This window comes from Pinus tabuliformis, chromosome 8 (genome assembly GCF_031772625.1).
Source record: "Pinus tabuliformis cultivar Carrire ecotype Pingquan chromosome 8, CPIR1, whole genome shotgun sequence".
Lineage (NCBI taxonomy): Eukaryota > Viridiplantae > Streptophyta > Pinopsida > Pinales > Pinaceae > Pinus > Pinus tabuliformis.
Window position 1 is genome coordinate 274,235,877 of NC_142294.1, and position 13,926 is coordinate 274,249,802.

The following is a 13,926-nucleotide window of genomic DNA, read 5'->3' on the forward strand; positions in this document are numbered from 1 at the left end:
TAAAATTTGATTGAATATCATAATAAAGTAGTTTTTCCCCTTTAGGCCTGGGATTAATCACGGTGCTTAAATTTTAGTATGTTTTTTCTCCTGTAATTCATTTACACATTATGTTTTTCTCCTTTGTTTCAGCATTATCTAAGTGATATGTTAGGGATTCATCCATAATGATTCTCCTTTCATGATGATTTTGTTGTTAGTTTGTAATGGTGGTCTTAGAAGAATTCATCCGTTGCTAGATGCTCTATTGAGCAACCTCGTTATTCTCTTTCATCTAAAGTTGTTGTTGCAGATCCATCCTTTGTTTGATGTCTGCAGGGAAGCGGGCTTTCTCCCTCATACTTCTCACATTTACAATCTTGATTTGGTTGAACATGGCACTTAATTCTCCCCAGGTTTGTGACAGAAACCGATATCGATTCCATAGTCCAAATCATCCTTTCTTTTGCTATTTTGACCCAAAACCAACAAAATCAACCAAAAACCCTAGAGCTACTATAACTAGCCTAAAATCAACATTCATTTCAGTCATCTCAAGCCCTAGTTTCCATATTCTAATTGAGTTTGACAAGGAGAGAGCACTTTATCGACCTAGTAAGGCTAGCTACCAGGTTAAGCGTGGTTTGATGTTACCCTAGACCTGACTTTCTTAAGCCTAAGGTAGATTTAGGCACTAACATAGTGGCGACCATACTAAGGAAGAGGTGATAGATCTTATCCAAGAAAGATCATTCAAGTTGCAGATCTGATTGCTGATGGCGGACAATAGTCAGACACATATGAAAGCTGAAATCATCCACTTGATGACTCCAATGTTCAAGATCCTGAGCTTCAACTTCACTGCTAAAGAATCTAGTTTTCAGAAATGTTGATGGTAATCACCGATGAGAGGGTATGTGGAAAATCCATTATCTAGTGAAATGTTATTGATTTTAAGGGATGAGATAACAAAATTTTGGATTGATAAAAGTTTTTTAACATCATTGTTTCTTAGCTTGAAATCCAGTCGGCTCACACTTGAGAATAAATATTGTTTTCTTGGCTTAGTGGTTGAAAGATTGGAAAATGAAATTGAATTATTGGATGTTCAAATTAAATCACATGCATTCCAAGACCCTAAATAGTTCTTGGAAACTCTCCCTCCTCCCAAAGAAGAAAAGATAAGGTTCCTCTTGGATGGTTGGATTGAAGGATGTTATGATTTACAGCGAGGATGTGACAATCTCCGGCCAAGAGCATATGTTAATGAGCTGGGAAAGCAGATAGAATCTGGTTTCTATGATCCCATAATGGCATATATGGAATATATTTTTAAGTTGAAAGAAAAACTAGGTTGCCTTTTATAGAGCCAGAGGTACTATGGGTATATACTGCTGGTAGGATTTCTAACTATGTTCTGGTTCAAACACTATAAAAAAAAAATCATTGTCACAATTACTTGATTTGTTGATATGGCATTACAACATCACTTGATCTATTGGCTTTACAGCAAAGTAGGGTATATTTGTAAATAACTAAGCTACCAAATGCAACATTTTAGTTTTCGGTATTTGTTATGTACAGGTTGCAATATGTGTATGTTTGGATTGGTATGAGTTCTTTTGAGTTTGCAGTTGTTTGATGTAATGCCCAATGGATGAGGCACTTTGTCTACGGTGTTCTTGACACCTCCAAGGAGCTGCCATCCACAATGGAGTCAATGCTAGTTGTAGTATTCACAGCCTATCACCAGGGATCAACATGAGCTCTAAATACGTTTGGTTTCACCAGATGTTTTGCACATGATATTCATCACAAAACATGTCATAAGTCTATCCATCAGGAGTAGCTCAGAAAGAGCTTTCCAACGTTATATTACACTCCAAAAACTAGCTTCCAGATCAAAAGATATGACTAAATGAGTGATTGAATTAGAGACCCAATGTAGCAGTTCAGGTATTGAATGAGTTCATTGAAGAAGATGTGCAGAGTTTAAGTGGTGGTGGCATTAATTTTTTGGTTATTCTCATGGAGTAAGTGAGGCACAAAATCAATCACTAACTTGACTGCATTCACTTCTGCAAGATTAGTCTTAGACAAAACTATATATTTTCCAAATATTGTTAATTTCCAGGACAAGGAAGGAAGAACTACAATGCATATGGCTGTCCTTGGAAAGGTGTTTCATGAAAAGCTTTTGGAACTGCTCTTGTCAGTGCCTAGGTTAGATATCAATATTCGTGTGTCTGTTGTTGATGTACTGGAACTGAACCTACTGTCTGGTATAACATCAGAGCATTTGATTAAGAAGTTGGCATCAGCAAGTGGGAAAGAGGTGTAGTCATGGGCTGTTTCTTTAAGAAATGCTAATGTTTCTTATGGAAAGATTCGTTGTTCAGATAATAGTCCAGGCACATCATTCATATCTGCAGATACAGATGTCAATGTATACACATTGAAGATGTGTCTGACCAAGCAAAAGTTGAGAGACTTCTTGAAGTATCATAAAAAAGGCTCGGTACCCATGAGTTGTTTGATTGCACAGTAGAAAGAATTATGTATGGAACCAAAAGAATCATTCTCCAACTAACCCAGAAAAAGGCATCCTTACAACTTTTTTGGATGGTCAAATGAAAAAAGGACTACCCAAAAGCAAGAAGAACATAGAATTCAAAAAAACAAACAGAACACAGGAAACAAGTCTAAGGCACCCACGAAAGAAGAAACAAGTCTCGAAATAATGAACACTAAGAAATGGATTCATGAGTAGAGAACTTCTGAGATGCCAATGTCTTTGAGGCAAACGCTCTCCAAAACTTCATTATCGGTCAATCATATTGATTCATTGAGAAGGAAATCCCCACGAAGTCCATAAACAAACCATGGGCTTTCAGATCATTGTGGGAATGATTTTGATGGTGCAGTTTAACCTGCAATTTCATCATCATGTTCACCATCTAGGTTTCTCTTAATACTATGGATAGCCTTGAAACATTTGTATCAGATATCAATAGCAGAAGATGGGATGTGATACTACCACAAGTTGCATAGCTTAAGCTTCCTAGAAAGAAACTAGAAGACTTGTATGAACATATTGTATTGGAGATAATTTAACTTCGAGAATTAGATACTGCAAGAGCTATTCTAAGGCCGACTCAAGCAATGGGTTTCATGAAGCAGGAGCAACCTGAGCGCTATCTATGCTTGGAACACCTTGTAGTTCGAACATATTTTGATCTTTGTGAGGCTTATCACGAGTCCTCAAAAGAGAAGAGGTGGTCACAAATCGTTTCGATTAATGGCCTTGATTGGTCAATCTTTTAAGTGGCAACAACATTGAGGATTACCTCCTCCAGGTACACAGTTTGATCTCTTCAGGGGCACTACAGCAGTAAAGGTAGATGAGGAAGAAATGTATCCGACAACACTAGCACATACAATTAAATTTGGTAAACAAAGCCACCTAGAATGTGCTCGTTTCTCTCTAGGTGGTCAATACCTTGTCTCTTTCTCAGTTGATGGATTCATAGGGGTCTGGGTCTACATTAGTGGAAATCTTAAAAAAAATCTTTAGTATCAAGCTGATGATTCCTTTATGATGCATGATGATGTTGTCCTCTGTGTTGACCTCAGTCAAGATTCAGAGATACTAGCTTCTAGTTCATAGGATGGGAAAATTAAGGTATGTCATATATGGACAGGTGAGTGTTTAAGGCATCTAGAGCATGCACATTCTCAGGGCATTACAAGCCTTTCCTTCTCTCGTGATGGAAGTTGGCTTTCAAGCACATCATTTGACAGTATTGCAAGAATACTTGAGCTCAAATCTGGCAGAGTGTTAAAGGAATTTTGTGGTCATACATCTTACATAAATGATGCAATATTCACAAGTGATGGGGTTCATTTTATTACTACTTCTAGTGATTGTATTGTACAGGTTTAGGATGTGAAGACAACTGATTGTATTCAAATGTTTAAACCTCCACTTCCTCTCAAGGGAGGTGATGTATTAGTGAATTATGTCCATCTTTTTCCAAATAAGTTAGAGCACATTGTATTCTGCAACGAGGCATCATCAATCTATATCATGGCACTCCCAGGGCAGGTTGTGAAAAGTTTCTCATCTGGAAAAAGAGGAGGAAACATAAGAAAATCCATCTCAAACAAATTGTCCCAGATTCGAGGAAATGAAGTAAAAGAGGAGAATTAATCAAGAAAACTGAAGTATCAGAGCTGCCAGGCACAAATCCAATAGTGGTTGAGGAAAATATCAGATTTTAAGGCTTAATATCAGTAATCAAAGATTGAAACAACAATAAAGGGGCAGATTTTGTGGAATATGGTTCCACACTTGAAGGAGAAGATACGATGGTATTGATACACCTAGCAAACTATCATTTAATTTGGGTTTTAAAAAACGCTATGTCTCATTGTTCTAGAACTAATTTGGGGTTTTACTGGCAAATTAATTTGTCTAGTTTATAGTATTGTTTAATATAGGATTTTTTAGTTTATAATATTGCTTTATGATAGGATTTTAGGATTAATTTTAATTTTAATTTTTTATTTCCTATATTAAGGAAATTTAAAATTATTTTGTAATACTATAAATGGGATTAGTTTCGGAAATGTAGGGGTTCGATTTTTGCAACAGGAAGAAGCATTTGGACTGTGTAAAATTTGATTGAATATCATAATAAAGCAGTTTTTTCCCTTTAGGCCTGGGATTCATAACAGTGCTTAAATGTTCAGTATGTTTTTTCTCCTGTAATTCATTTACACATTATGTTTTTCTTCTTTGTTTCAACATTATCTAAGCTATATGTCAGAAATTCATCCATAATGATGCTCCTTTCATGATGATTTTGTTGTTGGTTTGTAATGGTAGTCTTAGCAGAATTCATCCATTGCTGGATGCTCTGTTGAGTAACCTCGTTATTCTCTTTCATCTAAAGTTGCTGCTATAGATCCATCCTTTGTCTAATACCTGCAGGGCAGCGGGCTTTCTCCCTCATACCTCTCACATTTGCAATCTTCATTTGGCTAAACATGGCACTTTATTTGCCCCAGGTTTTCCGGCAGAAACCGATATCGATTCCATAGTCCAAATGATCCTTTCTTTTGTTGTTTCGACCAAAAATCAACCAAAAACCCTAGAGCTACTATACCTAGCCTAAAATCAACATTCATTTCAGTCATATGAAGCCCTAGTTGCCATATTCTAATTGAGATTGACAATGAGAGAGCCCTCTCCCGACCTGGTAGGGTTAGCTACCAGGTTAAGCGTGGTTTGATGTTACCCTAGACCTGCCTTTCTTCAGCCTGAAGTAGATTTAGGCACTAACAGAACCATTCATGTATGTAATTTGTATTCTAACTATTGGAGACTTTTTGATAATTTAATACTTTCTACTATTCTAAGTTGTTGTTTATGCTGTGGATATTTTCATAAGTTAGCTATAGCTGAGAGTTCCTTAGGTGTACAGGGAAATATTGGAGGGCTCCCATACCAAGTTAAGTACACCCTGACTACATCAGTATAATTTTGATTTCAGTATTTCTTGTTTCATATTTATGCTTTAGTTATTTAGATGTGTGAGGATTTTTGTGTAACTTTGGGATGATGTTAGTTTAAAATCAAATTTTCATATGAAAGGACAAACAAGAATTTAAGTTAAATTATATTTCTATCAAGTTATGAATCATAGCTAAAATCATCATTTTTGCATTTCTTGTATTATTTCTTGAATTCCAGTTTTATTTGATGCAATGCTAATGTTACTAGAGTAGATCTGAGAAGAAGGAAAACTAGGATCTCCTAAGTTAGGAGCCTCTACACATTATAAATCACTGCTCTTTAGTTTCTCTTCTTGAGAACAATACTATGAGGAAGGACAATCAGGAGCTCCTAAGTTAGGAGCCTCTTCTCTTGCTTGCTGAATCTTAAACCAGAAAATTTTAAGTCTTTTTAAAGTTAGAATATATTTGTAATATGCACCATGGAAATTTTAGGGGCTAGTATTCGCAGGTGGGCTAATTTTCCATGATTTTTCCAAAAAAAAAAACAATTCGCCAATTTCCATCTTTTATAAAAATGATTCGCCCAAATTTTACAATATAAAATTATTTTAGCTTAAAAATCACCAACATTATATATAGAGTATATATAAAATCATTATAAATTTGAAAATTTTTACAAATACATCAATAAACATTTTATAGTTTGCATACTAGGGACTAGTGAGATTCGCCAATGTTTTTAAACTTCCAGATAATTTTTCATCCTTAAAATTTTTCCTCATAGACACTTCCTTTAACTTTATAGTCTTGCCTTCCTAAATTCATTTCACCTGAAATCCATATATTTTGGACATGCTTCCAAGTCTACAAATCTGGATTGACAAGTAAAATACATATGGTAGTTTGTTTTGTAAATTGATCTTACATTTTCGGCGTCATTGCTAGGGAAGCATATTCAAAGTTAATCAAAATAGGAAGCTTTAAACAAAAACATAAAAAAAAACACAAGAAAGAACAAAACATGAAAAATAAATAGGATTTTTCGTTATGGTCATTTATGCCTAGAAAAAGAGATGAAAAAGGTAGATACACAAAACAAGACCCCCCAATTACTAAGCCACTAGTAGAAGCACCACTATCTCCATTTGAATTAACTATACCAATTTCTCGAAAATAAACTTTGGAAAACTTAGAGGAAAAACAAGGTTCAGGACAAAGGTTAACTCTTGTTGAAAGAAAAACTTTGTCAGCTTATGAAGTGAAGAGAAAAGATAAACACATAGGAACAACTTCCATAGGAAAACAAAGGGAGACAACAAAATGAATTAATCAGCCCATTCTTGAATAAACACATCAGCCTATCTTTGAAGAAATAAAACAAGTTAAATTTCAAGCTGTTACTGAAACATTTGAAATTGCTGAAAAACATATGTCAGAAGAAGGGCAAGGATCAAATATCCTCACTCCATAACAAAGGCTGCAATATGAAAAACAAAAAAAGAATGGCAAAGAAGAAGAGAAGAAGAGGCAAGAAGAGAACCATAAAGGAAAAGAGAAGAAGATTTCAAAAGAAAATATATGTTCATAAGAGAAGACAAGATGTAGACATGGAAAATGATGAAGCATCTACTTCTGGATTTCCAATTGTAGGTACTAGAGCAATTCCTGGGGAAGAGGTAAAAATGAAGAATATTCTACCTTCAGTTTTACCAACTTTCTATAAAATGTCTTCTGAAGATCCTGATTCTTACATGTTTGAATTTGATATATTATGTCGAACTTATGGTTATATTGATGATACACATAAGCTTCATCTTTTTCTTGCTACTTTTAAAGCAACAACATTAAAATGGTTTATAGGATTATGAGAACACTCTATTACCTCTTAGGAATAAATGAAGAAAATTTTTCTAAAGAAATATCAAGCTTATTGTAAACGTAGAGATTCAAAAGAAGATATTCTTAGAATGTCTCAATAAGAAAATGAGAGTTTGGAGGAATACCTGGAACGATTTCATTACAATCTACAAAAATCCAAACAACATTCTCTAAATCCCGACACCATTAGAACAATTTTTCTTAAAGGAATATGGGATGAGTATCTTGATATTCTCAATGTAATCGATAAATGAGATATTTCATACTTACCATTTGATGAAATGGCTGAATTATGTAAAAAGTACTCTAGAGGTAGATGCAAAATAGAAAAAAGAGATATAAGTTCTAGAGCTTCTAAATCAGCAACAAGAGGAGTAACAAGAGCATAAATAGGGAGCTTGTTAGAAAATTTTAAAACAGATATCTTGAGCACCTTAGGAACAAAACCTGACATATTAAAAGAAAACAAGAAACAACAAGAATATGACCAAACAATGTCAATCTTTTTTCCTAACTGTAGGAAGAAGCATCTTTTATGAGAATTTGCTTTGGAAAATATATATATTTGTGGACTTTGGACAAAATATCATGTCATAGATGATTGTCCAACATTAAAAGAGTTACAAAAAGGTCAATTAGAAGAAACTCAATGATTTTATTATATGGCACCAAGAAGAGCTTGGAAACCACGTTTTGCAAGTATATCTCAAGAATTTCCTCAACAAATTCTCTGGAATTTTCAGTACCAACATTCATGGAATACTCCTATCCCATGGTAGGATTGGCCTGCTCATCAAAACCAAAACAAACCTTGACAAATTTGGCAAGGCTAACCTTATGGAGCTCAACCTCCCCAACAGTTTTACTCTCGACAATATCAATCTTATCCCCAACATTCATATCAACAACCATATCCTCAACAATCATTCCCATATCAACAATTCCAATAATCCACTCAATCAAACCATTCACACAACAATCAATGCCTGCACTAACTCAACCTTAGTAGCTTCAACTGCCTTCTAAGCAACCACCACCTAGACCAACTCAATTACCAACTCAGCCAATAGTAAATCTGAGTAACAAAGTGGAGACGTCAGCCTATAATGTGGAAGAAACAAAATTATTTCTTATATATTATATTCTTCCTATTCAAGATATACACTTGAGGTCAGGAAACGTTCTCCAAAAATATTCTCCACCAATCATAGAAGAACACATTGAAGAAGGATAACAATCTGAAAATTCTAATCCAAGGAATCAAATTCAAAAAAGAAAAACTATTATGACTCAAACACCACCTTTTCTAGAAATGTTAGTTAATAAAAAACATTCAATTTCTCTTCCTGAATTTGATATCATAGATAAATTAAAGAATTCTTATGTAAAAATTCCTTTGTTACAAGTTATCAGAGATATTCCATATATAGAAAAACAATAAAGGAATTGTGTATTAAGAAAACTGGCAGAAAGAAAAGGAATCCACCTACAATCCAGGTCATTGGTAAACTAGCTAGTCTCATCTTTGTAAAAACAAAAATTGAAAGATATATTGATCCAGGTAGACCTATCATTACCATTTCAATTAATAAATTTTCAGTTCATAAAAATTTAATTGATCTAGAAGCTACTATAAATGTCATGACAATAGAAACTATGAAGTCTTTAAAACTGCCAAATATCTGACAAACTACTACAATTTTAGAACTAGCATAAAAATGTAAAGTAATATTGGAAGGAATACTTGAAGACGTCATTGTTTCTTTGGATTCATGAGACTATCTAGTAGACTTTCTAATATTGCAACAAAAAACTAATTTAGGAGGTCATCTTTTAATTCTTGGCAGACCATAGTTAGCCATAGCAGATGTCTTCATTGGATGCGGATCAAGAAGCATAATCATAGCACATGGAGATGAATGGCAACATATCACACTCTATCCTCCTGCTCAATCACTTCTTTTCTATCATGGCCTGATGATCAACAGGAAGAAACTATACCTGTTTTAACTATTAATCAAGCCTTTAATTTTGGAGAAGAAGAATAAAATGAGGATTTAATAGATCTTTTCATCTCGAAACCTGATATTTCTGAGCAGCTAAGAGTAACACAATATGAAGCTGCAAATCATCTTCTAAATCAATGTTTTCAGGAAAATTGTACTATTAAGTCATTACAAAATTCATTTGAAATCATTTTTCCTCTCAACTCAATTACCAATTCTCAAAAAAAATTCATTGAAATCAATCTAGGAAAGAATTTAAATATTGGTAATAATCTACAATCATCACAAGAACAACAGGTAATTGAATTATTACATAAATATTGAAAATCTTTTGCCTGGGACTATACAAACATCCAAGGAATCCATCCAAAAATATGTGTCCATAACATTTACACAGATGAAATAATCAAACCAGTAAGACAACCCCAAAGAAGAATGAATCCATTGATGAAGGAAATAGTGAAAGAGGAGTTGATAAAACTATTACAGGTAGGATTTATCTATCCTATATCTAATAGTCAATGGGTTCTCCTTCAGTTGTGGTTCCAAAGAAAAATGGCAAATGGAGAATATGTTTAGACTATAGGGAATTGAACAAAGCAATATTGAAAGATCATTTCCCACTACCATTCATTGATCAAGTAGTAGACTCATTATCAGGGTCAAATTATTCTTTTCCTTTCTTGATGGATTTAGTGGATATAATCAGATCAATATAGTATTAGAAGATCAGGATAAAACTACATTTATTTGTCGATGGGGAACATACGCTTATAATGTTTTACATTTTGGACTATGTAATGCACCGCTATATTTCAAAGATCAATGCTAGGTATATTTGTAGATCTTATACATGAATGTGTTGAAGTCTACATGGATGGTTTTATTGTTTATGGAAGTACATTTTATGGTTGTTTAAATAATCTTGAAAAAGTTCTAAAAAGATGCATAGAGACAAAATTATCCCTCAGCAATGAAAAATGTTTTATGATGTTAATAGAAGGGATAGTGTTGGGACACCACATTTCTTCTTCTAGAATTAAGGTAGACCCAACCATGGAAAATTTTAGGGTCTAATATTCTCCCAGTGGGCTATTTTTCCATGATTTTTTCACAAAAAAGATTTGCCAACTTCCAATTTTTATAAAAGATCATTCGCCCAAATCTTAGAATATAAAATTATTTTACCTTAATAACTACCAACATTATATAGAGACTATATATAGAATCATTATAAATTTGAATAATTTTACAAATATATCAATAAAATTTTTATAGTTTGCATATTAGGGATTAGTGAGATTCACCAATGTTTTTAAACTTCAAGAAAATTTTCCATCCTTAAAATTTTCCTTGGGTCACCCGGCAAAGGTATAAGTCATTGTAAACTTAATTCCACCAAAAACACAGAAGGAAGTAAGAAGTTTTTTGGGATATGTAGGCTACTATAGAAGATACATTGAAAACTTCAATAAGATAGCTTTACCCTTATTCAAATTACTTGAAAAAGACATTGAGTTTCATTAGACTACAAATTATCAAAATGAATTTGAAAAACTGAAATAAAAATTGTCTGTAGCACCCATTCTCAGAGGACCAAATTGGTCATTTCCATTCCACATATCCAATGACGCATCAGACACAATGATAGGAAAATCTCTAAGGAAAAAGAAAATCAATTTAACTATGCCATCTATTTCATAAGCAAAATTTAACTCTAGAAGAATTAAACTACATGGTAACTAAAAAATAAATGCTAGTTGTTGTGCATGCAGTCAATACACTTAGGCATTACATAATAGGCTATCAAGTATTTATTCATACATATCATTCAACCATTAAATATTTAATGAACAAAATAAGAACTAATGGCAGAATTACTAGATGGATGTTACTAATGCAAGAATTCAATTTCACTGTTCTAGATCGACTAGGAGAAGATAATTAAGCGGTAGATTTTCTATCAAGACTTAATTCTCCTGATGATCTGATCCCTGTTTTAGATAAATTTCTTGATGAGCGTCTATTTTTTGTAACAATTAAGACCCCATGGTTTGTAGATATAGCAAATTATTTGTCATATGGACTATTACCATCCCATTTCACTAGCAAGTAGAAAATGAAAGTAATTAAATAGAGTGCTAGATATAATTGGGTCAATGGTGACCTATTTTATACTAGTCTTCAACTTTGATAAGAAAATGTGTAAGAGAAGATGAAATTCTTGATATTCTAAAAGAATGTCATGATGAACCATGTGGTGGCCATTTTGCAGATAAACGGACAACATACAAGGTGGTCAAACTTGTCTGCTACCAGCCTGCAATTTTCAAAGACTTAAAGACCTATTTCAAAATATGTGATGGTTTTCAAAGAATTAGAAGACTTGTAGTATCATACGAGATGTTATTGAAACCGCAAGCACTTGTAGAACCATTTGAACAATGAGCTCTAGACTTCACGGGACCAATTAACCCACCTTCAAATGGAAAGAAGTACATCTTAGTATGTACACACTATGCTACAAAATGCGTTGAAGAAAAAGCAGTATCAAGAGAAACAGAAGAAACATTAATTTCTTTTCTCATTGAAGAAATCTTTGTAAGATTTGGAGTTCCAAAACAGATTGTTACAAACCAGAGAACACAGTTCACTTATAAAATTGTCCGAGATATTATAGAAAGATGCAAAATCAAGCATAGAAAGTCTAGTCTGTATCATCCACATGCAATAGGACAAGTGGAATCTACTAATAAGATTCTGGAAAGCATTATGACAAACACAGTAGAAATGAACAGAAAATATTGGTCAGATAAATTGAAAGATGCATTACGGGCATACATAATTACATGGAAAAGTACTACCGGTTTCAGTCCATATCAACTGGTATATGGTAAAAGAAGTTATGTTAGCAATCAAATTTCAAATTCATACATTCAAACTTGCAGAAAAATTAGGATTGCATATGTCAAAAGCTCAACAGCAAAGACTTATGCAACGGAATGAACTAGATGACATCAGACAACAGACAGTGGAACATACATCACTAGTACAACAACAAAGAATCAAATGGCATAACAGATTTCTCAAAAACAAAATTTTTCATAAGGGAGACTGGGCACTTCTTTTTGACTCCAAGTACAAAGATTTCAAAGCTAAGTTCACTACTCATTGGCTTGGGCCATATGAAATGGAAGAAATATTTGGGAATGGAGCAGCCAAGATAAAAACAATCGATGAAGCAACAATTTCATTTCTAGTTAATGGTCATAGACTCAAAATTTATAACAAACTTATCAATAACGAAGACTTTCTAAACATAATCTCAACAGAAGACAATATGGAACTATTGGAACAACATAATAATATGCATTCCCTATTTCTAGAAGAATAAAAATAAAATATAAAATATAAAATATAAAAGAGTATGGTTGTGAAAATCTAGGATATTCACACAATACAAATTCGAATTCATATCGGAAAACCAACTTGTTTGGCCAATACGAATTCTATCTTTTATATTTTTCATTTTTTTGTTTTTGTTTTTGCAGGATCATTCTTAAAAAATTTAAAGACTTGAGGACAAGTCTTAAGGTAGGCAATGGGGAAGATTCATAATAAATCAACAAACTATGCAATGGTTTAATATCAAGAAGATGTACTATAGAGGGTACCTGGGACATTATAACCATATCATTTAACAAAAAGGGACCTATTTCAAACAAGATCAAAATCATATACAGAAGGGACCTTTTTCAAATCCACATCAAAAGGACCTGAGAAGCAGCTACAATGATTTATTTAAAGTCCTGTATTGAGAAGAATTCATTTTGAAAAGGTCATGTGTTGAAAAAAGAATAAAAGCATTCACAAGGAACTATCAAGTAAAAGGGAAAAGTATTATAAGTTTAAAAGCATTCTTAAAGCCTTTGATTTTGAATTTTTTTCTAAAAATTGATAAATTAGTTTAAAATTTGAATATGAAATACTTTTATCCATGTACATTGTACATTATACTATATCACCCTACATACTAATTCATTTCATCACTTAACCACACATTCAAATTTCATTTCATCACCAAACCATACATTCTCATCTCATTACTCAACCTTATTATTTGCAATTTTTGACCAATACTGTTGGCCACATCACCTTTTAAATTTTTTTGTTGCATCATGGAGAAATTGTCTATACAACCTGAAGGATTAGTTTATGCATCTACAAAAAAAGAAGAAGTTATTATCAGTGTAAAATATCAAGAAAATATGATTTGAAATGACCTAAAACTATGGTAAATTCAAAACCAAATACATAAGTATATGATGAAAAAGGACAAAAGTTACAATGATAAAAACATGAATATGAAACATGTATATAAGTATGATGGATAAAAAAACAATGATAAGGTAAGGTTGCATACAATATGAAATCATAAACTAGGGTCCTAATGGTTATGAGTATTCAAAACTCTAAAAATACAAACTATGATGCAACCTTAGTGATATAAAACAAGTGTCGAACGGTGTACAAAAGGTAGCAC

General features: G+C 33.1%; 1 pseudogene; it reads left to right on the forward strand.

The window, feature by feature from the left end:
• Positions 1 to 2,134: 2,134 nt before the first annotated feature.
• LOC149235194 (suppressor of mec-8 and unc-52 protein homolog 1 pseudogene) lies at positions 2,135 to 4,189 on the forward strand (annotated as a pseudogene).
• Positions 4,190 to 13,926: the final 9,737 nt, after the last annotated feature.